Genomic DNA, 26,346 nt, shown 5'->3' on the forward strand with positions numbered 1-26,346 from the left:
TCGGGAGCATATACCCGCCGTGGGTCCCCCTTTACCTTCCTGTTATATTCTGTAACTGGTTGGAGTCTGACGTAGCTAGACACCACTTAACCAACTGGTTTGATGTCCTTATGGCTCCAACTGGTCTGGAGCCAGTATCTGGTTTATACTTTTCTGTTGTCTGAGTCTGACATGAGGTATTCATTTGCAATCTGGTGGGCTCTATAGCACCCGAGCTCTCAATGAATATGCTTATCTATAATTTTTAGTGGTCAGCTGGTGAGGCAGGATGGCCTTAACAAAGCGAGGGGTATGGGGATCCAGTGATCACAATACTATTCTGCCCTTCCCATGATGATCCTTTCTCATCCTTTTGCAGACAAACTAGTCAGGATCAGTGTTTGTAGTTCTAAGGATCTTTTGAGGCACCATCCATATCTTCTAGTTTTGCTTCCTTGCTTATATAGTTTGTTTGCCGACATATCCTGTAATTAAGGAGAGACCCAGTAGTTTATGTTGGTTTCCATTGCTTTTGAGTTTTCCAGTGGATGCAGCTTGGGCTACCATTTGGGTTTGGGTGATGCTGTGTTGCTGCTCAGGAGAGGGCCCAGGTGTTGCTCTTCTTGTCTTGAACCTCTGTTTTTTGTTTGTTGCCCTTTTGGTAGGAGTTCAGTTTGCTTGGCTTTGTCAACTATTTGCTGGTGTACAGGTGGCTGCCCTTTTGTGGAGGGACTGAGGCTGGCTGGCTGTTTGCAGGCTACCACAGGTGTGGCTGTGGGTGAGCAGGATAGATTGTGATTTTGGGACTGGTAATTTGTGCAATTTTCTCGAATTTGGCCTTTGTGGGAGAACATAACTAATGTAGTTTTTGCTAGTATCCTTCTAACATTTTTCCAATTTTGGGTAGTTGCTTTATCATGTGTGCCTTCTCCTTCTATTGCATTATGGTTTGTTTATGTCCTTTTGTGCACTTCCTTTTTGGATGTTGGTTGGAGACCTTCTCTTGTGTTTGTTTGTTTTTCATGATCCATGCATTCCTAAGTTATGTGTATCGTTTTTTTTTTTGGGGTCCACCAGTCAGGGCGTCTGCCTGTGGAGTTGGGGCTTGGTATTCTCAAGTCAGTTCGCCCATGCATTATAAATTGTTTTGCGGTTTCAGCATACTTTTCCTGGTTTTCTATAATAGGAAGGTTTCCATGTGAATATCCAGTGAGGAATTTTGCGGTCGTCAAGTTTGGTTTTGTGGGTTTTTCTGATAGAAGGCATCTGGTGTTTATTTTCTGATCTTTAAATTAGGGTCCTGATCTTAGGGGTGGACCAAGTTGTTCTGGTCAGGGGTGGAGTCGTAAGGGAGGTGACCTTTTCAGGTCAGTTGTCTGATCCCATTTGTGTTGTAGTCTATGTCTTCCAGCAGCATTGAGTGGTGGGAGGGGGGAGTATTTTCCAGTAGTTCCATTCTGGGGGAGTGGGTAAATTCTAGGTGGTCTTGGGCAGGGGCTATTGAGTTCCCGGTTTGGCTGTGGAGTTACTGGGTGATTGTTGATAGTTGGCTGCTTTGCCTAGGCCTGGTGTGGGGTTAGTTTGATGGATGTTCTCACTCCCCTCCTTTGTTCATTTTGCAGTTGGGTGGGGCTGATGGAATGGGTATGATGTAACTGGTAGTTTTGGGGTGCTTACGGGGGTGCCTGAACCAGGTTTCTGTTACTACACCATATGGTATGTGGCATGCTAAGAGAGTTTCGAGGTCGTTCATCTAGAGTTTGAGAGTTGTGTCGTTGGTAGCTCTAGAGCCCTGGGTGCTGGTTTCTTGATACCTCTGTGTGGGTTTGTCTTTTGAGCCTTGAGTTTCGAAATTCTGTCTGAACCTTAGAAGTCTTTGTGTCATGCAGCCGGGGTGACAGAGTTAACTAACCCTCAGAGAAGCATCGATGTATTAAGCAGGTCATCCAAGCTGAAGGGCATTGGATGTTTTTTGAATTGCACCAGTTTTTAGCCCAATTGTTGAGGGCATCCCTTTTGATATTCATATTGGCTTGCTTATCTTGGTGAGGTAGATACTCAGGTTAGGGGTCCCTAGCAAGCACTTGCTTGATTAAGCCCTAAAAGTCTCTTTTCATGCTTGCAAGGGGTCCCTGGCATCCGAATCATTCACTGCTGGACAATGACCCAGTGTACATCTGCCTTGGGTGATGTGGGTGGCAGTAATGGATCCTAGTCTCCATGACAGGCTGCTCACAGTCTTGAGCCTCCATGGGCTAGCCTGGTGGCCGACAATCAGTGTGCCTGTCGATAAGTCACACCTTGGAGGTATCTGAGTGTGTTGTTTAGTCTTGGATGCTTGTTGTTGTACAGCTGTGGGGCTGTGTGGCTCTTTTGTTTTAGGGTAGCGGCTGCCACTTGTCTGCTTTGGGTACTTGAGGTAGCAGATGTTTATGACAATGAACTCAGTATGTTTTAATGTGGTTATTTGTTTGGCTTGCTGTGCTTGTGTAGATGGTGTGTTACTGGAATTGTAAAAGTTATGGTTGTTTGGCTGTCTGGTTTTTGGTTCCTGTGGTGTCTTTGCTGTGCCTCAGTGAGTATGCTTTGCTTGTTGGCTCTTGTTTGGTTAAGGAGGAGGAGAGGGTTATCTGAATGCAGTTGTTGTGTTTGGCAAGCTTCCCTGTTTGTTGGTGTGTTCCTGGGGTGCCAGTTGAGAGCTTTTTGGGTGCCAGTTTGGTTTAGGAGATGCCTTAAAGTGGTGAAACCAGGGGCCTGGAGGGTGAGAGTGGTGGTGGCAATTGATAGTGTTGGTTTTCCTCTCTTTGGTTCTGGAGTGTTTATGCTGGTACCAGCGTGAGTGAGTAACAACTGCACAAAAACTATATATGTATGCTTCTAAGTGAAACAGAAAACCAGGACCAGTGGGGAGAGGAGTGTGACAAATAATGCCACAGAGCTGAACAAAAATGTTACAAATTGGAATTAAGCGTTAGTGAAGAGACAATGTGGGTAACAACAAGCATATAAGGCTGGCTATCCAGCGGAAGTACACTTCTTAAGGAAATGAGTAGCAGGTATTGGGCATGCAATGTGTAAGATAACCAACAAATATTCAGGAAGCACATAAACTTTAACCAAGAAAATCAACACTCATAAGGGCAGAAACAACAAGAGAATAAAACCAAACCACAAAAGACAGGCTTCAACAAAATAACTGGCTACAAACAACAAAAGCCCAACTAGCACACTTCTAGTCAAAACAGTACTGCAGCCTCAAAGTGCAGCAGAAATTCCTAGTGATTGCTATGTCACTGCCACAATTCAAGCACATCTAAGCAGAAACTAATAGTTCTTAATGTAAAATACACAAAAGGAAGGGAATGTACCAAACCAACAATACAAAACTACCTACAAGCACAAGCACAAAATAAGCAATCCTCAGATATTGAAAATACCTGGCCAAAAGCCTGAGCCTGACAAGCACAGATAATGGGACAGGATCCGATCTGAGAACAGAGCAGACAAGGCAAAGACTTTAAAATAAGATTGAATTCCTGAGTGCATGCACTTAGGCAAGCTACAGACAAACACATCTCAGAAGGCAGAGATAGAGCTCTGCTCCCACTTAGATAGACCACACCTCCTCTTAACAAAAAACTTAGATCCAGTTAGCCTAATAAAGCTTATACCTAGCATTCCCACTTTTAGAATGCAGAGTTAAGCAAACCAATCTAGCATTCAAAACCTGACTTCAAATGTTCTGCCGCACTCAATAAATACAAGTGAAGCCTAAGCAAAACAAGTGGAGATACTACCAGATGTTTTAAACCAGAAGGCTTAGCTCATTCAGCTACAGAGCAGTAGAAGACAGCATACACTCTTTTAAGACAGACTCAAAATTGACAATCAGCATGTAAAGCAAATTAAACTTTCAATTTTTTTTTCTGAACCAGAAGCAGTATGCTTAGAATTAACAGACTGTTCTAAAATGCTGGTTAGCAGAAGTGTACTAAGCTAGAAGGCTTCCCTCTGACTGAAGGGCTTAGAACCAAAATACTTCTTAAATTATTAACAACTGGGGTCTAAGCCAAAAGTTTATTTCCAGAAACAGATTTGACAGTGAGTTCTGCCAAATCGAAATAGATCTCAAACTCCCTACAGGTGAGTAAAAAAAAGAAACACCAGAAGGTAGTCAAACACAAAAGTACATTAAAGCTGGTACTAATTTCTGAACCAGTGCAAATAGTATATAGAACTGTAATAGTACACAAATAAAGGTTTTCCATTCCTGCAAACCTGTGTGGTGTTTTTTCCTATGACCTCTCTGTGGGTATATGTTTAAGGCAATGATTGTCATTTGTATGGGTGTCCCATACAGTGCCCAGTTGTTCAGGTGTGAACTGTAGGCATAATGGCTGTTCCATATTTTGTGCACCTTCTACATATGTATCTTACTGTACATATATCTGCGTATGTATGTGTAGTCACATGTATATCTATATATATGTAAATATATATATATATATATATATATATATATATATATATATATATAATAAAATTAACTGCACTCAAAAAAATGAACGAAGAGAAGAAATTTTAACTAAGAAATGAACTTCGTGACAATAACAGCATTCAACAAATAGTAAATCACACCAACAACTCTTGTAATACTTTAGCGCTTTTGTCTTATTTATTATCAAGACTTCTTCAGAAAGACATGTTTCATAACTATGAACAACCATTTTCACTTCCTTTAAATACATTAGTTCTAGCAGTCCATTTAAATTAACAACAGTTCCTTTCCAATAGTAAAGTGTGAACAGGCAGGGTGCTGTATGCATTTTCATTAACATTACAATCGCAGTTACGTAAGATAAATTGGTCAGACAGTAATAGCCTTGTGGTGCCATATGCATACTAATAGGAATCATGTGCAAAAATGGGTCGTGTGCAAAATGGGATCATGTGCAAATAGGGATTGGGCTGGATGACATGTTTCTGAAAACATCAGGTTTATGCATGGCTGTTGTGGCTTAGTGGTAAATCACTTTGTCTATGGTGTGTAGGGTCCTGGGCTTGAGCCTTGCCTAAGCTGTTTATTTTGTTGCTGGCCAGAACACGGGCCGTTGGATACAGAGTGATTAAGGTGCTTTAAAGCAGTTGTAAGCGGGTTTGCATGGAGCTAAGCACTAACTTCTGGTTACAGTTTCTTACACTCAGCTTCTAAATTGCTTAGTCTATGTTGGCAGTACTTACCACCAAGCAAACACACTTAAACATGCTTACTTTTGCTTATATATGCTTTCTACTGCTTATTTGTGTTTAAACCTGCTTACTAGTGCCTTATTCATTATGACACTGACACTTAACATATGCATTTCCTGCAGTACTCCAGTTCATAAATATATGTTATTTAGTGGGTTTTTCAACAAAAATATTGGTTATAACGTGCTTTGCTATGTAAAATAGACTGTGCTGCAGTGGGACTCAAACCAGGGATGTCTGCTCATTAGGCGAATGCTCTGCCAACTACCCTATTGCTGTGCTGCTCCATTGGCATATATCTCCCTTGTTATCCTCTTCAGCTTTTTAAGCTGCTTTAACCATAGCTAATCGATGGGCATATCCACCCACCTATGGTTAGCTGTACTTGGATTTAAAAAAAATTAAAGGGGTTTCTTTATTTGATTTTTAAGTACTGTTGTTGTTTTACACATGGGGAACTGTTGGTGGGGATATGCAGACACCTATGAACAATCTTGCTAATTTCTTACCACTTTCTGCTGTTCTACATTGCAGGGGCATATTTATTCTGAGAGTTCTGCTCTCAGACATGCCCCCTGCACTCGTGCACGCTCCATGTAAGCCTTAGAGCTCGGGCAGCGCACCTTATTAATATGTATGGCTCGCTGCCATCCTGCTCCTAAACGGGCGCTTCCGTGCAGGACTAAACTAGTCCTGCACAGAAGTTTAGTAAATCTGGGGGATAGTTTCATACACAAAAACATTCCATCAGGAAGATATACCATTTATCAAGGCACTAAACCATTTTCTCCAGGAAGTGACTACATTCTTACATGATAATAATCCTTCATTTTGTTAAGTGGTATAAGATAGAGGTACTAACCAGAAAACTGCTAAGTGATTATGATACTTTTTGTACATGATGTTTTCATGTTGCAACTTTTTATAGATTTAATTATGTGAATCTTCAATGTTTTCACTTGTCAGACAGGGCTTATAGCAGCTGGATTGTACAAATAGTGGTTTACACCCAGCAGGATACTTCTGACTGCCTATCAGAACTCCTCATACTGAATGCTGCAATGTACCTATTTATTTATGATATTTATTAACATACTGCTTAAGCAAACTATTTCAGGATGTCAGTGAAATCTCAAAATGTATATTGGACATGAGACAGAAACAAAATCTTCAGAGCTGTTAAAATGTTCATTCATTTATTTCTTGATATCTGCCTTACCCTTTTCATGGTCATACCTGCAGTCAGAACAAGAACCAATCCTGCAAGAGATCTCAGTCTGTCACAAACTACACACATAAACAGCCGCACACACACACACACACACACACACACACACACACACACACACATGCATACACATATACCACATAGAACTTCTTTATGATATAGGAAGAAGCTTGAGACTCCAAGAAAAACCTATGTATACAGACAGAGGGCATGTGCACTCTGAACCCAGAAAGCACTTTAACCAGGAACTATACTCTCAACTGTCCATATTTTAGCCTCATATTTTTGGTCTGTTCATCATAAAATTTGTGTAATTCTGATAAATTACTGTAGATTGAAGTCATTAAATTATGAGAAAAATTTGAGATTCAGACTTTATGTCCTTCAGAAAGTACAGGATAATGCAAAACTTGTTATTCTATCAACCTTCTAAGTTTGTAAGTGTAATATTTAAAAATTGTTCCTATTTTGGGGCCTTTGTATCCAATTCTTTTTAGCTTTGTCCAGAATTCTTGTGCTAAGAGGTTGAGTGGTATGCCAGGAACTGAAGCAGAGAACCAAGGGCAAGGGGCTGCAAGGCTAACTGCTGCACCATTGTGCTGTCCTTAAACAACAGACAATATTTCCATTGGGTGCTTCTTTTCTGCTTTTTGTTCTAAGCCATTCAATACCCAGTGTGCCTGAGTGTCTTATGCCACCTTTCATTGGTGATCTATGAAGTTTGGTTCATGGAGTAACCTTTCTTGGAGTCACAGAACACAATAGTGAAGATTTAGTAATTCAGTTATATTATTAAAAGATGGAGTTACTCAGCAGCTCATATCATTAACTGTCTTTGCTTCACTGCTTATGCCAATATGTGCTACTTTATTATTTACTTAAAGCAGCAAAACAGTTGTTTAAGGTAGCTTTTCTTACATAATCAGAAAACTGAGAAATCAGCTGTTATTCTGTAGACTGAGAGGCTCGTTTTAAAGAATTTGATGTGGAGTTCCAGTATTGGAAATGCACTGTCATTGGAGGGATAGATATATGAAAGAATCAAAAAAGCATACAAAACAGTACATCAGTGTTAGGTTTGGGGGAGCAATCATGTGAGAACTTTTTTTCGTGGAAAATGCCCATGCTTCACTTCTACTTCTTCTGCATTGTGGAAATATATTACTTATCTAGGAAAATATATTATTTCATAGATCAAATTGTGTAATACCAGTTAGAAAGCCAATTTATATATTATTTAGGTATTTATTGACATTTGAGTAAAGGGAAGATCTGACTGGGTAGAAGCTCATTTTCAGTGGAGGCCCAGGGAGAAAAGCTCCAAAATTGTTTAGGAAATATTTTTTTTTTATTTGACAAACATTTCAGAAAAATGTTATGCTACTGCATTTTATTTACTGTAGCTGCTGCTAAATAAATATTATCAGATACAGGTATTATTGTATTATATTCCTCATGAAAATTTCCAAGTACGAGTAATGGTCATTTTATATTTTGCACAATCCCTAGGATTTAATAAAGCCTGCATGGTCGTTTTTCACCTAGTGTGTGTCATGGTGCAATGTGCACATGGGCGCAGAAAATTTTAGATTTAGTAAGTGCCGTGTAGAGGTGCTCACCCCCGGCCAAACCAAGTAAATATCAAGGTATGCTAATTATATCATAAGCAGCTGAATTGCATGCTAATCAACCAATTCAACATGGTGGAGCTATGCAATAAGCTATAAAGCATCTGTGTATTCCAAAACATTTGGAATACAGCCACGGAAAGGAGTCTACATGGACAGAATGATGTCAACTACTGCATTTACTAGGTGAGTCTTGAACCTGCAGTGTATTGTGTAATAATAGGAATGACTGGCAGGCATATCCTTGCATCACACTAATAGAGGAACATATCCTTGTTTGTGTCATAACAGTAACTCACCTTTGTTCCCACCCACAAAAGAACAGTCTATCCTTGTTTGTACCATAACAGTAAATCATCTTTGTTCCCTCCACCCACAAAATAAAAGTCTATCCATGTTTGTGCCATAACAGTAACTCACTTTTGTTCCCCCACCCACAAAAGAACAGCCTATCCTTGTTTGTGCCATAATAGTAACTTACCTTTGCTCCCCCACCCACAAAACTACAATCAGTCCTTGTTTGTGCCATAACAGTAACTCACCTTTGCACCCCCACCCACAAAAGAACAGTCAGTCCTTGTTTGTGTCATAGCAGTAACTCACCTTTGCCCTCCTCCCCAAAAAGAACAGGAAAATGACACATTTTGCTAACAAGCCATCTTTGAAATGGTAAGAGTTATATCAAAGGAACTGTCCCTGATGCATTTGTACATATTTAGCACAACACATTCCATTTTATTGTATTGGCAATCATGTATACCTCTGAAATGGCTTGGCAAATATGCCCATGCCATCAGTACACTTCTACGTAATGCATACAGATAAAAGTGTAAAATCTTTTGCTTCAGAATTTTCTTAAATACATTTCAGCACATGCAGTATGTAGCTGAACAAATGGAAGCATACCTTGTGAAGTTCAATACTCTTCTGTACAGATATATCCCAGAGTAATACTGTATCTTCACTCTTCTCCACATAAACAAGTCACCACATCAGTTTGCCTAGCTATATAGTTGCCTTTTCATATGTAGATTCAAGGCTGTCAGCATGGTGAAGATGCAAATGAGGTGTGAACTCATTAGCATTACTGAATCCCAAAATAATGGATCCATGTAGGGATGTAAACATAGTGTAGCCACTTCTTCAGTGTTTGGTTTTAATGGATTGCAACTGTGACTGATTAGTGTTTTGGAGAAGGAAAACACAACATTACTGCAGGCTGCCTTACTTTCAGTGGGTGAGTCAGTTGATATCTACAAAGTGTTAGATGTAAGGCTGGAAAAGTGTAAGCAAGCAGCACATAAGCACACAATTCATAGATTGTGTTCCTGCATATCCAATCCACCCTTCATTTTTTGGCAACTGCATATGATATTTGTTCCACTTAATATCCTCACAAATTTTAAGACAAATTATATAGAATGGCTTACACACTGCATGTCTCAGATTACTGCTCAGATACATGAGTAATGGACAACAAACACAAAAATGTAAGACAGAGCTGTATATTTGCAAGCAATAATCATGACAGGTTGGGTGATCACTAGGTGCACTACATCTAAAACTACTAAATGTACAAATAATGCTGATATGGTTTGATAATACTCTAGATGCTGTTGCTGTTGGTTGTATGCATACTGAGTTAAGTTCCTTGGTGTAAAGCTGTTTGTGTGGCAAAGAGGGATAAGGCACCCATCCTGTGTTCTGAAGGTGCATTGGAGTGAGAGTTCAAACCCAGACCTCTATGGTAATATCCCATGTGTACTAGGTTGCTTTTCCTCATTTCAACTACTTCTTCCTTTTCTTTCTTTTTTTTTTTGTTGGCCAGTGTTTGCTCGATGCACCACTTAGAGAATGCATGGAAGAAGGAAACAAATGATTGCCAGGTTTGACTGTGTTTATCTTTCTTGTGTGAAGGGCGGCATCACACAAACTGGACAACTGGCCAGGCAGAACTCAGCCAAAAAATGGAAACCAGATGCATTCAGTTAACACTGTTGGGCATCACGCAAACCTGATAAGTGATGCTGTGCTGCTGTTAATAGTGAGAACTTAAGAATGATTAGTAAAATAGGAAATAGCATGTAACTAGTCCTGTGACAGCAGATATTAAGCATAGGGCTGGAGTATAGATGGTCTTGGGTTCTTTTGCAGGGTTTGCAACCTTTGTTTTACTGTTGTGACATTGCAGTTTATAACAATGAACTGCAACATAGAAAAGTGCTTTCTCAACCTTCTTGTGGCAACAGGTGGAAGTGTAGGACTGCCATACACATGACCATGGGTTTGAATAAAGCATATACCATACACTTTTGCTTTTGTTCCACTTCCCATTATAGTCACTCTCACTTATAACACTTAACATAGTGTAGCTGATATTAATTATATGTATGAGGGCTGAGGCACTAATATTGTGTCAGTTATGTATTCATTTATCTATGCATTATCACATTTATTCTCAAATCTATGACTGTGGGTATATTGTGTACTATAGTCCTGTAAGTATACTTCTGCCATCTGGACTGCCATGCCCTTCACATTTGTCTAGCACACATACACAACTGCCTGTACATCCAACACCTTGAATTTGCATTGCTTGCTACTGTTGCACTCCACCTACCATTGCTCAAGCATGGTGCTTGGTAGTGCGCACTGCCGAGCAACATGTTTACGTGATAGTAAGTGAAGCGCAACATTTTCAAAATGTGTGCACATTCCCACTAAATGCAATGACTGGAATTGGTGGGAAACCATCACTCTTCATTACTCTTGATCCATGGTAGACATGGTAGTCATTTCTGGAGAAGGTGTCAGATTTAGGGCACAGAGATGGGGTGCCCAGGAGTTCAAAAAATTTTACTGGACTCCTAGTTAAACACCTCAGTGCCATGTTTCTGTAGGACTATTCTGGCTTTTAGTATAAGTCAGACGTTTGGGATAATTTGGTCCAGGTTGTAACCAGTGTCACCATATCCCATGCACTGATGACCAATGTAGGTATCACTATGACTTGTGGCAGAGGAAGAGGGATACCCTCCATACTTGGATTAAAGAATTTCAAACTGCAGCCATCCCTTACTGTGTAAATATCAATGACAGAGAGTACTTGTAAGACTTAAAAGCTGAATATAGGCAAGTCTGGTATTCATAATGCTATTCTGTTCTGTTTTTTCCACAGCTGGCATGGACTGGGAGGCCAATGTAAGAACTCATAGGGCTACATTGATGAGGATGAGGGAAGCATGCAGTATGTATGTATGCAGTAGAAGAGTAGTGTTATTGTAGCATTAAAAGTTAAAGATAGCTTTTTTGGTATTTTATAGAGATGTATCAAATTGAGCATGTATTTCTCCAGTGTAAAAGCAAGTATGTATGCATTAGTCTGTAGAACAAACCAAGAGTACAATATTAGACATTAGTTAGAAGTTGTGGGTTCAAAGACCACACTTCTGAACTATACAATTTTCTTAATTTGATAATTATGTGTAACTTAAAGGTTTAAAGTAAAAGCTCTATAAAAGTGGTGCACATGCCCTGCTGTAAACTGTAATCTGTATAACTGGAGCATGCATATATGCAATATATGCACATTTCAAGGAGTGTTTGCTGCAGTCAATAGTATAGTGTATATCTGTTAGAAGCTGGTAGTCTTAAAAGTAAAAGTTCTCTGTTAGGAGGTAGTAGTCTTAAAAGTAAAGGTTAAGATAATAGAGTCAAATAATTATATTAATGCATTGTATGTCAAATATGAAGATACTAATCTTATTTTTTTTTCTCTCACCGCAACCTTTATCTCTCTTTTTTTATTTTATTTTTTTATTTTTTGCTGTGTCTTATTATGTGTTATCAAAATGTGCCCATGTCTTCCATGTGTACTACATCACTAAATGCTCCACAACACAGCGTGGTAGGCCTGCCTCACAGGATCTGCATGCCCCCCCGCCACTGCCTCCAACAACATGGCCCAGCATGTCTGGGAGCCAAACTGGCAGCACTATCTCTGCTCCCTCAGTAGTCCTGCCCCAGAGGTCTGTCTTGTGGTACCCTTTGAGAACAGTAGCAGAGATGGTGATTTTATCAACCACACTGAGATGCCAGCAGTGGTGTGTAGGGTTGTGTGCTGTACTGTTGGTGCACACCAATGCCAGCTGGACAAGCTGCTCTCCTTCATTTTCACTTTTTATGCAGTAGTAGTAGGAGGAGGAGAAGGATACATCAAGTACTCCAAGCAGCAGCAGAGTGAGGTGAGACTGATGACAGTTAAGTGGGTGAAGACTCGATTCTCACTGTCACCCAGCTTGACGGCAGTGGGTTCTGGATGTCCCCACCCTCACCCCAATCATGTGGTCCCCAACTTCAGGTGTTCATCACTGTCCCTGTCTCTTGTCTTGTTTGTCTTGTCTGTCACTGGACCCAAACATAACTACATCCCTTCCCCAGAATTCCTCTCTCTCTCCCAAGAAAACAATATTGGGCATCTGTCCCACAAAAAAAAAATATATCCCATACACACCTCTCCATTTCTTGACACACTTGATTTGGTCCAATTGGCTGTACAACATGATTGTGTTATGGTCACCCCTCTCTCTGGAGGTGACAGTCCAAATTCAGTTAATATTTTGAACATATGTTCATTTACACTGTTAAATAAATAGATCAGTATGGTTCTTTCATACTTCCCTCATGCACATTCCTACCCTACTTTCCCTTTGTTCTTCTACCTGCTTGCTCCCCACAGCTCACCACTGTCCTATCTTCCTGATTTCTTTTCTTTAATGCATTATTGCACAATGGTGTGCATTGCACACTAACGCACAGCAGTAATGTGAAAGTAGTTAAAAGTATTACATACAGCTGTATTTAAACCCAGTACTATCCGGTCACAAAAAGATATGTATCACTGCAATAACTGCATTAGCATGTACTTCTACAGAGTCAGTGAAGTAGCAGATGTATTCCAGAGACTCAGTAATAACTGTCAGAATTTGTTCTTCCCCCTGCTTGCTCCCCATTTCACCACATTCCTATCTACCCCATTTTAACACCTTTAATCTGGTCAAAAAATAGAATCCCACAAAACACACATAAGTAGCAGAACAAGCAATGGATCCCTTCACTTTTTGGGCTCCATGTTTGCAAAGGGGTGCATGTCACACACCAATGTGCAGAGACAGTGAGCAGCAGGAAAATGTTGCAGTTATCCCCACACAATGTCTCTTAACCCCCATGTGCTATGCTAACACACAGCAGCACATCTCATATAAACAATTCATGTCATTGCATTATCACTCTGTAATGAAAAGTATTTTAAAGTATTAGATACACCTGTATTTAAGCTCAATACCATCTGGCTCAAAAAATAATGTATCAGTGCATTAACACTTGTTGCCACGGAGTCAGTTAAGCAGCAGGTGTATTTCATAGACTCAGTACTAACTGACAGGCTTTAGCAATGCAGCTCATGTTTATGCACTGCTTGCCTACATGCAAACAGGTGTATCTCACATGCATATGCACTTTGTTAACCGTCGCACAAACACGCTGCTCACCGTGCTTTGGAAATGTACATATTATGCTGTATTACTGCTGTTTAATGTCCATTTCCTATGTATGACATGAAACTACATGTAGAAACATTACAAACTGAGGGCCCTATCTAACAGTATGTCACATATTTACACTACATCCATGTGTTTTCACCCCCCCAACCTCTGCAAACCTAGGGTCTCAGTACTTTTTTCACATATATGTCAACCACACAACAAAATGCAATATCAAATGTTTTGTGCTATGCAATGCAAATCACACACACAATTACCAACATGGGAAATCAATGCTCCATACCTATGGTCACCCCCTCGTTAGTCAGGTCTGACCATAAGCTAATCACCCTTAACATTGACATCCCACCCCCACCCCCCAGTAAAGAAACCACCATAAAAAAACTTCTCCAAAGCCAACTTCATGCTACTCAAGTCAGAAGTGACAAACTTCATAACACCCATGCAGACGGGAACTGAAAGTTCAACTGCTGAATCCTACACTAATGCACTGTACGAGCACATCCACTCATGCATGAATCGTGCCATCCCAAATAGAACCAAAATGCTCTCATCCAAAAAAAGGAAGCCAATCTGGTGGTCCCCTGCCATAAACAAACTTTACAACAAAAGGAAGACATTTTTGCAGAAAAAAAGGAAAATCCCAGGATGCAAAAAACTCCCTTACTAGCCTCAGTAAGAAACTGAGATGCCTCATAAAATCCTCCAAAGCTAGTTACGAAAATAAAATTGCCAAAGATTCCAAAGACAACCACAAAGCATTCTATAACTATGTCAAGAATCTAAATGGCAATGCTCAGATCTGCTCTGAGCTAAAACAGAATGGCATTAAATATACTGATCCAAAGGATATTGCCAATATCATGGCAGATCGATTCAGTGCCAACTTCACCCCCCCACCCCCTAAATGGCCCATCTCAATACCGGAAGATTGCCAAATTCCAGTAATAATGGCCACACAGGTACAAAACACACTCTCTAAAGCCAAGAATACAGCATCCATGGGACCAGATGACATCCTGGGCTGTGTACTACATGAACTACAATATGAACTGGCACCTCACCTAAGTGTCATGTTTAATCATAGCCTCACCTCAGGTTTTGTGCCCACTGAGTGGCGCAGAGCTACAGTTATCCCAATCCACAAGGGGGGATCCACCTTGGATCCCATAAACTACCATCCCATCAGTCTGACAAGCCTTATCTGCAAGGCCATGGAGCGTATTAACATGGAACTTATAAACAAAGACATTGGCAACCTTCAAACACTGGACCACACCCAGTTTGGGTTTGTGAAGGGCCGATCTTGTCTCCTGAACCTGATTGACTTCTTTGAATCAGTCTCCAGAGCCATGGACAAGGGTAAGGTGGTCCACACAGCCTATCTAGACCTTGCCAAGGCCTTTGACACCATCCCCCACTCTGGAATCATAGATAAACTTACTAAGTTGGGCATTAATCCCTATGTCACCCAATGGGTTGCTAAATGGCTTACTGATAGAACCCACACTGTAAAAGTAGCCGACTCCAAATCCAGCTCCAGACAAGTGACAAGTGGAGTACCTCAGGGTTCAGTTCTGGGGCCGCTCTTGTTTGGCATCTACTTCTCTGAAGTACAGGTCAACACTAAGGGACTCTGGCTAACAAAGTTTGCAGATGACTGCAAACTGGGAGCCATTATTGAATCCCCAAATGATGTAGATACTCTACAAAAGGGCCTTACAGAAACAGATGCTTGGTGACAGAGCCACGGGCTCAAGCTCAATGCCAAGAAATGTATTGTTATCCCCTTTGGGAAAAAACATGTATCCATGAATTACCATATAGGTGGCAGTACACTAAACACAGAAAGTGTGATAAGAGACTTAGGGACACAGGTGGACAGTGGTCTCACCTTCGATAACCACATCGCCACAACAGTCAAGAAATCCTTCTATGTGGCACACCTCATCACGAAGGGCTTTTCATCCAGAAAAAAGGAGGTCATTGTCCCACTGTACTCATCCCTCATTAGACCCATTATAGAATACAACGCCCCATTTGGTATGTACCTCTCAAGACATCTGCAACAACTGGAAAGGCCTCAGAAATACCTCACTAAAAGAATCACAGGCCTAAAGCAGATGCCCTACTCTGACCGCCTTAAAAAACTCCAGCTATACTCTGTCACATATCGTCTACTCAGAGGCGATCTCTGCTTAACATACAAGGCCATGTCAAACCCAGAGCTGTTGGACATGCTACACTTAAAGAAATCCCAATCCCTCAGAGCTACACGCTCCAGGGATCTAAACCTTGTCATCACAATAAACAAAACATGCTGGAGGGATAGGTTCCTGACCCAGAGAGTCCCCAGACTCTGGAATAGATTGCCCATACATGTCAAGCAGAGTGCCTCTTTGGACCTCTTCAAGAGGAACCTTAACGATTGGATGGGAGAAAGGAAATTCACCACAGGGATCACGTCAGTCGCCCTGCTAGACAGGGGTCCAGGAAAGTAAATAATGTGGGAAGAAATAGCCAGGGAATTGTTATGGCTAGGCTTGTATAGGCCCTAGGGCTGATAGCCTAGTACCAACCTATGAACTTATGAACTATGAACCTATGAAATCAATGTGGTACCATGCAGAACTACAGCTATTGAGCCATACATCTGAAAAGCCTTATCTGCAAGGATAGTGCAGGAATCAGCATGGACCATATCCCCAGGGACATAGGTGACCTTCAACACACTTGACCCTACCCATTTTTGTTTTGTCAAAGGTAGATCTTGCTCACTGATCCTTGTGGGCTTCTTGGATACTTACCACAAAGACCTGAATGAGGGATAACAGGACACAATGCCTGTGATGAATTATCTAAGGCCTTTGAAACTATCCCCCATTCATGTCATAGTGATGATCTCCCATCTGGTAATTAGGCCATATAGTACTAGATGGATAGCCAACTGGCTCAATGACAGACACACATACTCAAAGTTGGGGACTGCACCTCCACCGCTAGCCTACTCACCAGTGGAATCCCACAAAGATCTGTGCTGGGCCCTCAACTGTCTGGAAAATGCTTCCCCAAAGCACAGGCAACAGTAGACAGCCTGTAGTTTACCAAGTTTGCACATGACTGTTAACTGGATGCACTCATACAGAGTTCCCCAATGATGGTAACATATTACAGAAGGGGCTGACACAGACTAATGACTGGTGCCAAACTCATGGACTGAACCTTAAAGCATACAATGACTCAATGTCTCCTTTGTCAATAATGTACCATTGCTAATTATGATATATGTAGCACCTCTCTAATCTCAGACACAGTGTTGTGAGACTTGAGAACACATGTTGATAGCAATCTACACTTTCATCACTATGTATCCATAGTGGTGACAGACACAATCTACACTGTGCATATCATACATATGGACATCACATCCATAGGTTCATAGGAGGTTACTAGACTATTGGCCCTAGTACCTTTATAAGCCTAACCATGTTATACTCTTATTCCCTAATTGATCAAGTTGTATGGTCTATATTTGCAGCACCAGCTGCCCTTATCCAAGTGAGACAAAGATGATACCTCTGAGTTAACTTTACGGTCTCTCATCCAGTTGTCTAAATTAAATAGGATCATTGAGGAGCTTTGTTTTATGCAAATTGGGAGATTGTTCCAAAGGAGTGGCAATCTCTGTGAAACATATGTGTCTCTCCAGCATGTCCTGTTGATGTCACAGGCTAGGTTAAGATCCCTAGATCGAGTGAATCTTGCCCCATTTGACTTGCAGATGTGCAGTATTTAAATTAGGGTAGGGTCCAAGACTGCTCTGTAGGCAGGGCACAAGTTGCCTCTCAGCAGCCTATAAGATACAGAGTACAGTGACAAGACCTTCAGTTTGCCCATGTAGGTCATGTGTTGAAGGCCCTGAGCTTTCTTGGTGGGAAACCACTGAGGTGTCTCCAGCTGCTGCAGATGTCTGGTAAGGTGCATACAGAAGGGAGCATTGTACTCTGCTAGTGGTCTGATGAGGGATGTGTACACAGGAGTTAAAACATCTTTAGCTCTGGATGTGACGCCCTTATTTATGAGATGTACAACATAGAAGGCTTTCCTTACTACTGTGGACACATGGTGATCAAAGTTAAAGTTGATATCAACCTGTGTTCCCAAATCTCTTAACACAGGGTTTGAGCTAAGGAGGATACTGTTAATATTGTAATTTTCAGGGACTTCCCCTTTGCTGAAAGGGATGATACATTTTTTTGCATTTAGTTTACATCCATGGCTTTGCCACCAATCATTTGTCTATGTAAGCCTTTTTGTAGTATGTCAACACCATTGAGGGAATCAATGATTGCACCCAGTTTGCAGTCATTTGGTAAGCCACAGGCCATCTATTTTCACCTGGACTTCTGAGAAATAGATTCCAAAAAGTAGGGGGCCCAGCACAGATCCTTGTGGTACACCACTGGTAACTAGTCTGCTGGTAGAGGTGGAATCCTTAACTATGACTATAAGCATTCTGTCAGTGAGCCATTTGGCTACCCATCTAGTGACATATGGGTTAACTCTCTGCTGGATGAGTTTCTCAATGATACCTGAGTAGGGATTGTGTCAAAAGCCTTAACTTAGTCAAGATAGGCTGTATGTACTGTTTTGTCTTTATCCAGGACTTTGATGACATTCTGGAAGAAGTCCGCCAGATTTAATAAGCATGATCTACCCTTAACAAAGCCAAATTCGGTTGGGTCAAGAATCTGAAGGTCACCTATGTCTTTGTTGATAGGGTCCATGATGATTCTCTCCAAAGCCTTGCAGAAAAGGCTGGTTAGGCATATGGGTCTATAGTACCCAGGGTCAGTTGATGCCCCCCCCCCCTCGTGCAAGGGAATTACTGTTGCTGGTTTCCATTCTGCTGAGATAAAGCCAGTACTTAGAATGTGGTTGAAGACAGTGCCAAGTGGTTCCACTAGGTCCTGTTTTAGATCATTTAGTAGGCAGCCATGGATGTTATCCAGTCCCATAGAGGCTGTGTTTTTGGCCATGGAGTGTGCAGTTATGACCTGCTCTTTGAAGATACTTAGTAGAGGACTGGTGACAGGTATGCTTTGGAGTATGTCTGGTGGGGACAGTGGGTGATGTTTGCATGAAATCTGTCTGCTAATAGGTTGGTGATGTCCTTGCGTTTAGTATGAGTGGTACCATCCACTATTAGTTTGACACAAAGCTGGGCCTTCCCTTTTAGATTTCTGACACAGCTGAAGAATGCCTTGTGATTATCCTTAGCTAGGATGCTAGTTTAGCTTCATAATTGGCTTTAGAGTGCTTTACAATATATCTAATTTTCTTGTTCAAGTTGTGGAGAGTGCCCTTCCTCTGCTGAGTCAGTTCCCTCTTGTTCTTAAACATTAGTTTCTTCCTCTTGTTGTATAACCTACATATGCTTGATGTCCACCAGCGTGGCTTGTTTTTTTTTTTTTTGAGAGCCTTGTTTTGATCCATTCAGTTACAGCCAAGTCTATACATTTATATAGGTGTTTTTACATGGCATTTGTGTACACCTGTGTACAGGAGTTGTTGACAGTGGTAGCAGGGGATTTGAAACTATTTATTCCATCACTTAAGAAGCTATAGTTTTCTTTGGATAACATTTTCACCATTTTTGCTGTTGGGGGTTGGTCAGGTACGATCATTACTTCAAAAGAGACTGATTTATGATCAGACCTTACCAGGGAGGGCAACACACAGGGAGGAGTGCAGAGATTCCCTACATTTGTAAGCAAAAAGTCTAAGACATTCTAACCCATTGTAGAACATTTATATTATCATAGTCCAGGAACCTAAGGGCAAGTGTGTTTGTGCTCATATATGACTCCCAGTCAGTGGAAGGATAGATGAAATCACCCATGACCAAGGTGTTTGGCTGTATAGTGAGTGACTCAAGGTAGCCCAGTTAGGCAGAGTGGTTCTCGTGGCTCATGGTGAGGGGACCTATAGCTAACAATGTTATGGAAGGGGGTTTTACCTACAGTTGGTTGGACTTGGAGTAGCTCTAGGGAATTGTACTGTTTGGTCAGTCTTGAGTTGTATTTGTCTTTAATGAAGATAGATACACCTCTACCTTTGGTTCTTACATGCTCATTTTGAGGTCTGAACGTGTGGAAGGCATTGTAGCCTTGCATGGCCGGGTTGGTCTCTGTGCCCTTGAACCATGTCTCTGTGACTGAACAGATTTTGGCATCTTCCAAGGTAAGGAGTCCATCCAGTGAGTGCAGTTTCCAATTTAGACTCCTAGCATTAAGCAGCACATCCTTGAGTTTGTCTCCAATGGATATTTTTTACATTGGCAATTTTGTTGTTATGACATTGCCTAAAAATGGCACTATGGGGAGGCAAGTACCTTTGCCAGTAACTGAAGGTGAAGAGGCAACAAGTGACGACCACCACTGGCAAACCAGTGTGGTCTGTTGACCATATCTTCCCAGGCTGACAGATACTGGATTCCCACTGGATTGACACCAGAGGCTAAGCCAATTGTTGGTTGAAGTCAATCATTTTTTCTTTATATTGAGGCTTTGTCCTGGGGGAAGGTATAATGCTGCTTAGGGTTAGAGACATACCTGCCTGGGACAAATAATCTGAGAGTTAAGTCATGTCTCTCTTCTTATAGTCCAGTGAGGTATGTCTCAAGTCATTCACTCCAACATGGACTATGACAGTCATAACGGTACTTGTCATTGAGAGACTTGTGTGCATGTGTGATCTGACAGATCCTGGCACCTGGCAGGCAGCTGACTGTGACCTTCTCCTTGTCCATCTTGGTGAGGGGGACATCTATGTGGCTCACTATGGAGTTGCCTATGACCAAGACATTTGGTTTTGAGGTGTTTTGCCTTAGGGACATATTGGTTGAGACACTGTTGTGTGTATTATTATGTGTAATGGATTCTGTTGGGTCTACAGTGTGTGCAGCACGTTTGTGCTTGGGAGGTCTCTGATCTTTAGGTAGGCTTCCAGTAAGTAACTCTTAATATGTGGGTTTACGTGTTATGAGCTTATGTGCAAGAGGTGAACTGTGTGTGCTGACACCTTGCTTGATATCTGATTTGTTAAGTGAGAGAATTGATTCCAAATTCATAGTATAGATACATTTCTCACAAGTTCTATTTCTTTGTTTTAGGAGTAACTCGTGTCAGGATACATGAGGCAATTGCCACATTGCAGTGTTTTGCCTTAGGGACTTATTGGTTGAGACACTGTTGTGTGTATTATTATGTGTAATGGATTCTGTTGGGTCTGCAGTGTGTGCAGTAGATTTGTGATTGGGAGGTCTCTGATCTGTAGGTAGGCTTCCAGTCAGTAACTCTAAGTATGTGGGTTTACGTGTTATGAGCTTATGTGCAAGAGGTGAACTTTGTGTGCTGACAACTTGCTTGATATCTGATTTCTTATGTGAGATAATTGGTTCCAAATTCATAGTATAGATACATTTCTCACAAGTTGTATTTGTTTGTTGTAGGAATAACTCCTGTCAGGATACATGAGGCAATTGCCACATTGCTTCAGAATGCCCATGTCAATCAGGCTTGCTGGAGAAATGGTGCGAAACTGTCCATCCATTATGACAGGTATATACTGTAGTAACTAGTGGGGAGTGGACTAACAAAATGCAGCTTTTCTATGGAGGGATAGAGGTAGAAAACTGTGCAAGTGCTTCACAGTTTCACAACTGAATTGCTTGCAGGGCAGTAGTGCAATCTCTGGGAAGCTCCAGTAAACTGAGCACAAACATGACCCTTAAATACAAGAGAAGTTAAACAACTTTAAACAAAGTAACCAAAGGGAAAGCCCAAGACTGAGCCTTATTCCAGCAATGCCCAACTCAGATGAGTCATTGGCTGCACAATTCTGAAACAAGGGTACAGCGTGGCCTTCTTAATGTAAGATGACTGGCTTTAGTGCTCACATGATACCAAACAGCCAAGATTCAGCAAGCCTGAATCTAGCCTATGCTATAAAATGCAGAAGTACTAGAAATTTAAAGTGCAGAAAATCCCAGTCACAAGAGCAAAAAAAAAACAGTTTAAATAAAGCAGCAATTAATTAGAATACTCCCACAACAGTGTAGACCACAAACCTTACTAGTGCAAAATAATTGGTCTGGAGCCCAAGTGCTTAAACCAGAACAAAGACACTTAGAATAACAGGCACAATAGGCCTTCACCAGCAATTCTCAGCTTAGAAGGGCGTAGGCTGCGCAGTCCTGCCACAAGAGTTTAGACCACAAACCTTCCTAATGTAACATAACTGTTTTGGTGCCCAAGTGCTTAAACCATAACTAAGAAATTTTCAGAATAACAGACACAATAAGCCTTCAATCAGTAATTCCCAGCTTAAAAGGCTATAGGCTATCCTCTCATGCCATATGAATTTAGATCACAAATCTTCCTTATATAAAATAACTGGATTGGAGTCCAAGTGCTTAAACCAGAACAAAAACACTTAGAACAACAATCACAATAAGACTTCAACCAGCAATTCCCAGCTCAGAAGGGCAGAGGCTACCCTCTCCTCCCATGAAAGTGTAGACCACAAACCTTCTTAATATAAAATAACTGCCCTGAAGCCAAAGTGCTTAAACCAGAACTAAGACACTTTTAGAATAACAGACACAATAAGTCTTTAATCAGTAATTCCCAACTTAGAAGGATATAACCTTCCTCTTCTGCTACAAGAGTGTAGACTAAAAATCTTCTTAATGTAAAACAACTGACCCGAAGCCCAGGTACTTAAACCAAAACTAAGAAGATTAGAATAACAGTTACAATTTAATCAGGCTACTAACAAGCAGTAATAAGTGCAGTAGAGTAAATGTAACTGAACACTTTTAATAACAAGCAGAAAAAGCAAAATAAAGTGCTAAAGTGGGAAGAAACACAAATACAATAAAAGCAGCTGAATAGAATGCATTTTTAAGTTAAGTGGAAAGCGAGAAAACAGAAGATAATTCAAGGTTAAGAAACTAAGGGGGGGGTGCCTTCCCAACTGATCTCTATGTACTCATTAGAATGAGCTGATGAGATGAGACTGGGACGAGTGTCCAAAATCAGATTTACAGTAGGGATGGGCAACTCAAAAGCCACCAAGTTTAAGAATACAACAACACTTGGACTGGTGGGTGGCAAAAATAAAATGCAGACAGAGATCAGCAATATTCAGGCAGAGTACAGCAAGCAAGCTAAATAAGGACTCCAGCAAAAAAAAAAAAAGAACTTAGAGAGGGAACAATTAATTAGACTCAGCAGACTGATTTCTGATGACACACAATTTCAAATAGAGGTCAACATTTTGTGTGATATGTTCAGAAACAGGGGTTACCCCCAGAATATGTTAGATGATGTTAGTCGATTTGTTATGGAACATCAGAATTCCTGCTATGGTCCCATTATTAGTCTAAACATATGATGGGCACAAAGAATACCTACAAGCAAAATGTCACTTTCAGTCCTGGTGACCACTCACAGGCACTGGTTTTACCATACAGTAGAGACATTCACTCTTTAAAGAATGCTATTAGTAGTCATTGTTGTACTGTCTTTGGAAGTCTTGGGTTAACCAACAGCTGGGGCAGCACCCCAGATTTGTTTTTAAGAACAACAAAACCTTCAAAACATTATTTGAATTTAGTGGAAGCTACAAAGGTAAATTTACTAAAAACTGGGGGATGAAACAGTGTGGAGCATGCAAGCAGTGTAGATTCATTCTAGAAGGTAGTAGTTTCCCATTACATATTTTTCCAAGACTGATTACAGTCAAAGGTAGGTTTGATTGTAACACAAAAGTGTATATTACTTTCTGTTCATCTTGCCCAGCATTTTATGTTGGGAAGACTGTTGGACCTTTAAAGACAAGAATTTACCAGCATGCATATTCTATCAGTAAGGCACATCAATTCAATGCCCTTTATAAACATTAATTGCAATGTGATGACTTTAAAAAGTTTTCTTTCACAATTTTGGAGAAAGTAGAACACTTTGAAAGAGGTGGTGACTGGGAAACATTTGTTGAAAAGAGAGAGCTCCACTGACAAATCTTACTGAATGCCACCACCCCCCAGTCATCAATGATTTAATATCTATTAAGCCTATTTTGAAAAATCAAATCTATTTGCCTGTCTTAATGTGACAAGGTCAAGGGCATATGTAATTTTCAATACTTTTACATGTGTATTTTATGACAGAATTTTTTATGACATCCACCAACTTTTTTCATTTTATTTTTATGAAAGTTTTTAAATGTATATTTTTATAGATTAATTACTCAAAGAAACATTTATTGACATATATTTTATGCAACACATTTTATGTAAGTATATTTTATGTATTTTTAAATGTGTACTTCTAGAGCAACTGTTAAGTGCATATTTAAGTGTGTGCATGTCTTTAAATATTGCTGGTCCAGGCATGGAGCCTCTTTCTGAGTTTTTAAAATGAAGGAAGTTACTCTGGTACAGTTTCTGATGAAGTTCCTGTGTTTTGGAATGAAAGCACTAAAACTGTGGTGAATAAACATTTGGCTGGGACTTTTGGTGCAACATTTTTTTATTTTCAAGCACTCCAGCTAAATAGAGAAGCCTCCAAATATTTCTAGGAATACTATTTCTCAGCTACTCCCATTAATTAGCTGATATTATTCACTGTTCTCAAAGGAATTCTTTGCTAACTTTTCTAACTGACCCTAGCCAAGACCTCTTAATACTCCAACAGAACAGAAAACTTAAAACAAAACAAATGTAATATAAGAAAAAAGATACAAAACTGAATTAATCAAGCCTAAAATGAAAAACTTCAATTCAAAATAAAATGCAGACAGAGGCCAGGGTAGTCATACATTTGCTGTACTCTACCCTTATCACACTAATAAAAGAGTACAATGCTCACATCTGTCTGCATCTCACCAGACACCTGCAGCAAGTAGAGAAAATACAAGGTTGTTGCTTGGGAGAATCAAAGGCCTCCAAACATGGCAAACATGGAAAGACTGACATACCTGTCAGTGTACTCAGTATCATGCAGGCTGCTGAGATGTGACATATGCCTGCCCTGCAGACCAGTCTGAGACCCTGCCCTTCCAGAAATGATGGACATGTGTAATTCAAATGGGACAAAAATAATTTGCCCCAGGGTTCTCAACCTAGCCTGTGACATAAACAGAACACACTGGGGAGACAGACATATCCCACAACAACTCACACTTCCCTGTAATAGGATCCCACTGCATGTGAAGCAGTTCTCCTCAATGACCCTGTTCAAGCACAACCTTAGGTTGGGTGATTGTAAAGTCACCTCTGTTTGAGCTGGCACCTATGTACCTCATGGACAGGGCCAGTTGGTGCTGCTCACAAACGTGTTCTATTAAACATGACCATCCAACTATGCTCAATAAGGATACTTGTTTTTTTATACTGCTAGGCTTCTAAATACCCTAGTGCTGTTTGGCTAGTGACCTCATATGAACCTATGAAGCTATGTGCCTATGCAGGCCTCCCAACCTGTTGTCTCCACATGGCCTGCTGATGTCATCTACTATAAATTCACCTGTACTCTTGCATAAATCAGACTTCTGCTGTGGCACTTGCATAAAGTATTGGGTTCTGTAGTCTGTGTACTTAGATAGGTAGGGGTTCTATTCTCAATGCAGTTGACTTGGTATGGGTGTGTCTAGACAGCACAGCAGAAGTGTGTATCCTACATTACTACTTCAATGACATGGATTGCCAGTATTCTGTTACTTGCACATGCCTAAACATCCATTTGCAGGCCTCCCAACCCCTTGTCTCCCACATCCCCTGTGAATATCAACCACTATAGGTTCACGTGCAGTCTTGTAAAAGTCAGACTTGTGCCATGGTGCTTGCATAAAGTACTTTTCTCTTCTGTTCTAATTGCATTCAACTGGATGTGTGTGTGTGTGTGTGTGTGTGTGTGTGTGTGTGTGTGTGTGTGTGTGTGTGTGTGTGTGTGTGTGTGTGTGTGTGAGAGAGCTGTTGCTTTACATTACAGAGAGCATTTTACACCAGTATGTGGGACACTGTTATATTCTCGTCAACAGACACTGCTGCAGACACTGATGTCATCAGCTATAAAGTGTAGTCTGACACACTCCAAATTGGACTTCAGCTGTGGCACGTGTGTAAAGTTCTGTGTTCTGTAGTCTGTGTACTTAGGTAGAGGTTTTGCTCTCACTGCACTCATCTCGGTATGTGTGTGTGTGTGTGTGTGTGTGTGTGTGTGTGTGTGTGTGTGTGTGTGTGTGTGTGTGTGTGTGTGTGTGTGTGTGTGACAGCATTTTACTCCAGCATGTGGGATACTGTTATATTCTCCTCAAAAGATACTGCTGACGTCATCAGCTATATCACATTTTTGGATATCCAGTACTCCCACCAGAGCAGGGTCAGGGATTGGAGGCCAGGCAGAAGTCACCTCATCCTATACAATAAAAATTACAGTGATATGGCTTTTAATCTATCCACACACATGATGGCATGGTTTGTAGAGGTTTGTAAGCCCTGTGTTATCTTGCTGAAAAAGTCCTGTGGTGTCTCCAGATGCTAGATGTGTCTGGTGAGGTACATGTAAAAAAGAGAATTATACTCTATTAGTGTTGTAATGGGGTTTGACTACAGTGCTGTCATACAATCCTAAGA

This window comes from Protopterus annectens, chromosome 8.part0 (assembly GCF_019279795.1).
Source record: "Protopterus annectens isolate FY-2018-M chromosome 8.part0, PAN1.0, whole genome shotgun sequence".
NCBI lineage: Eukaryota > Metazoa > Chordata > Ceratodontiformes > Protopteridae > Protopterus > Protopterus annectens.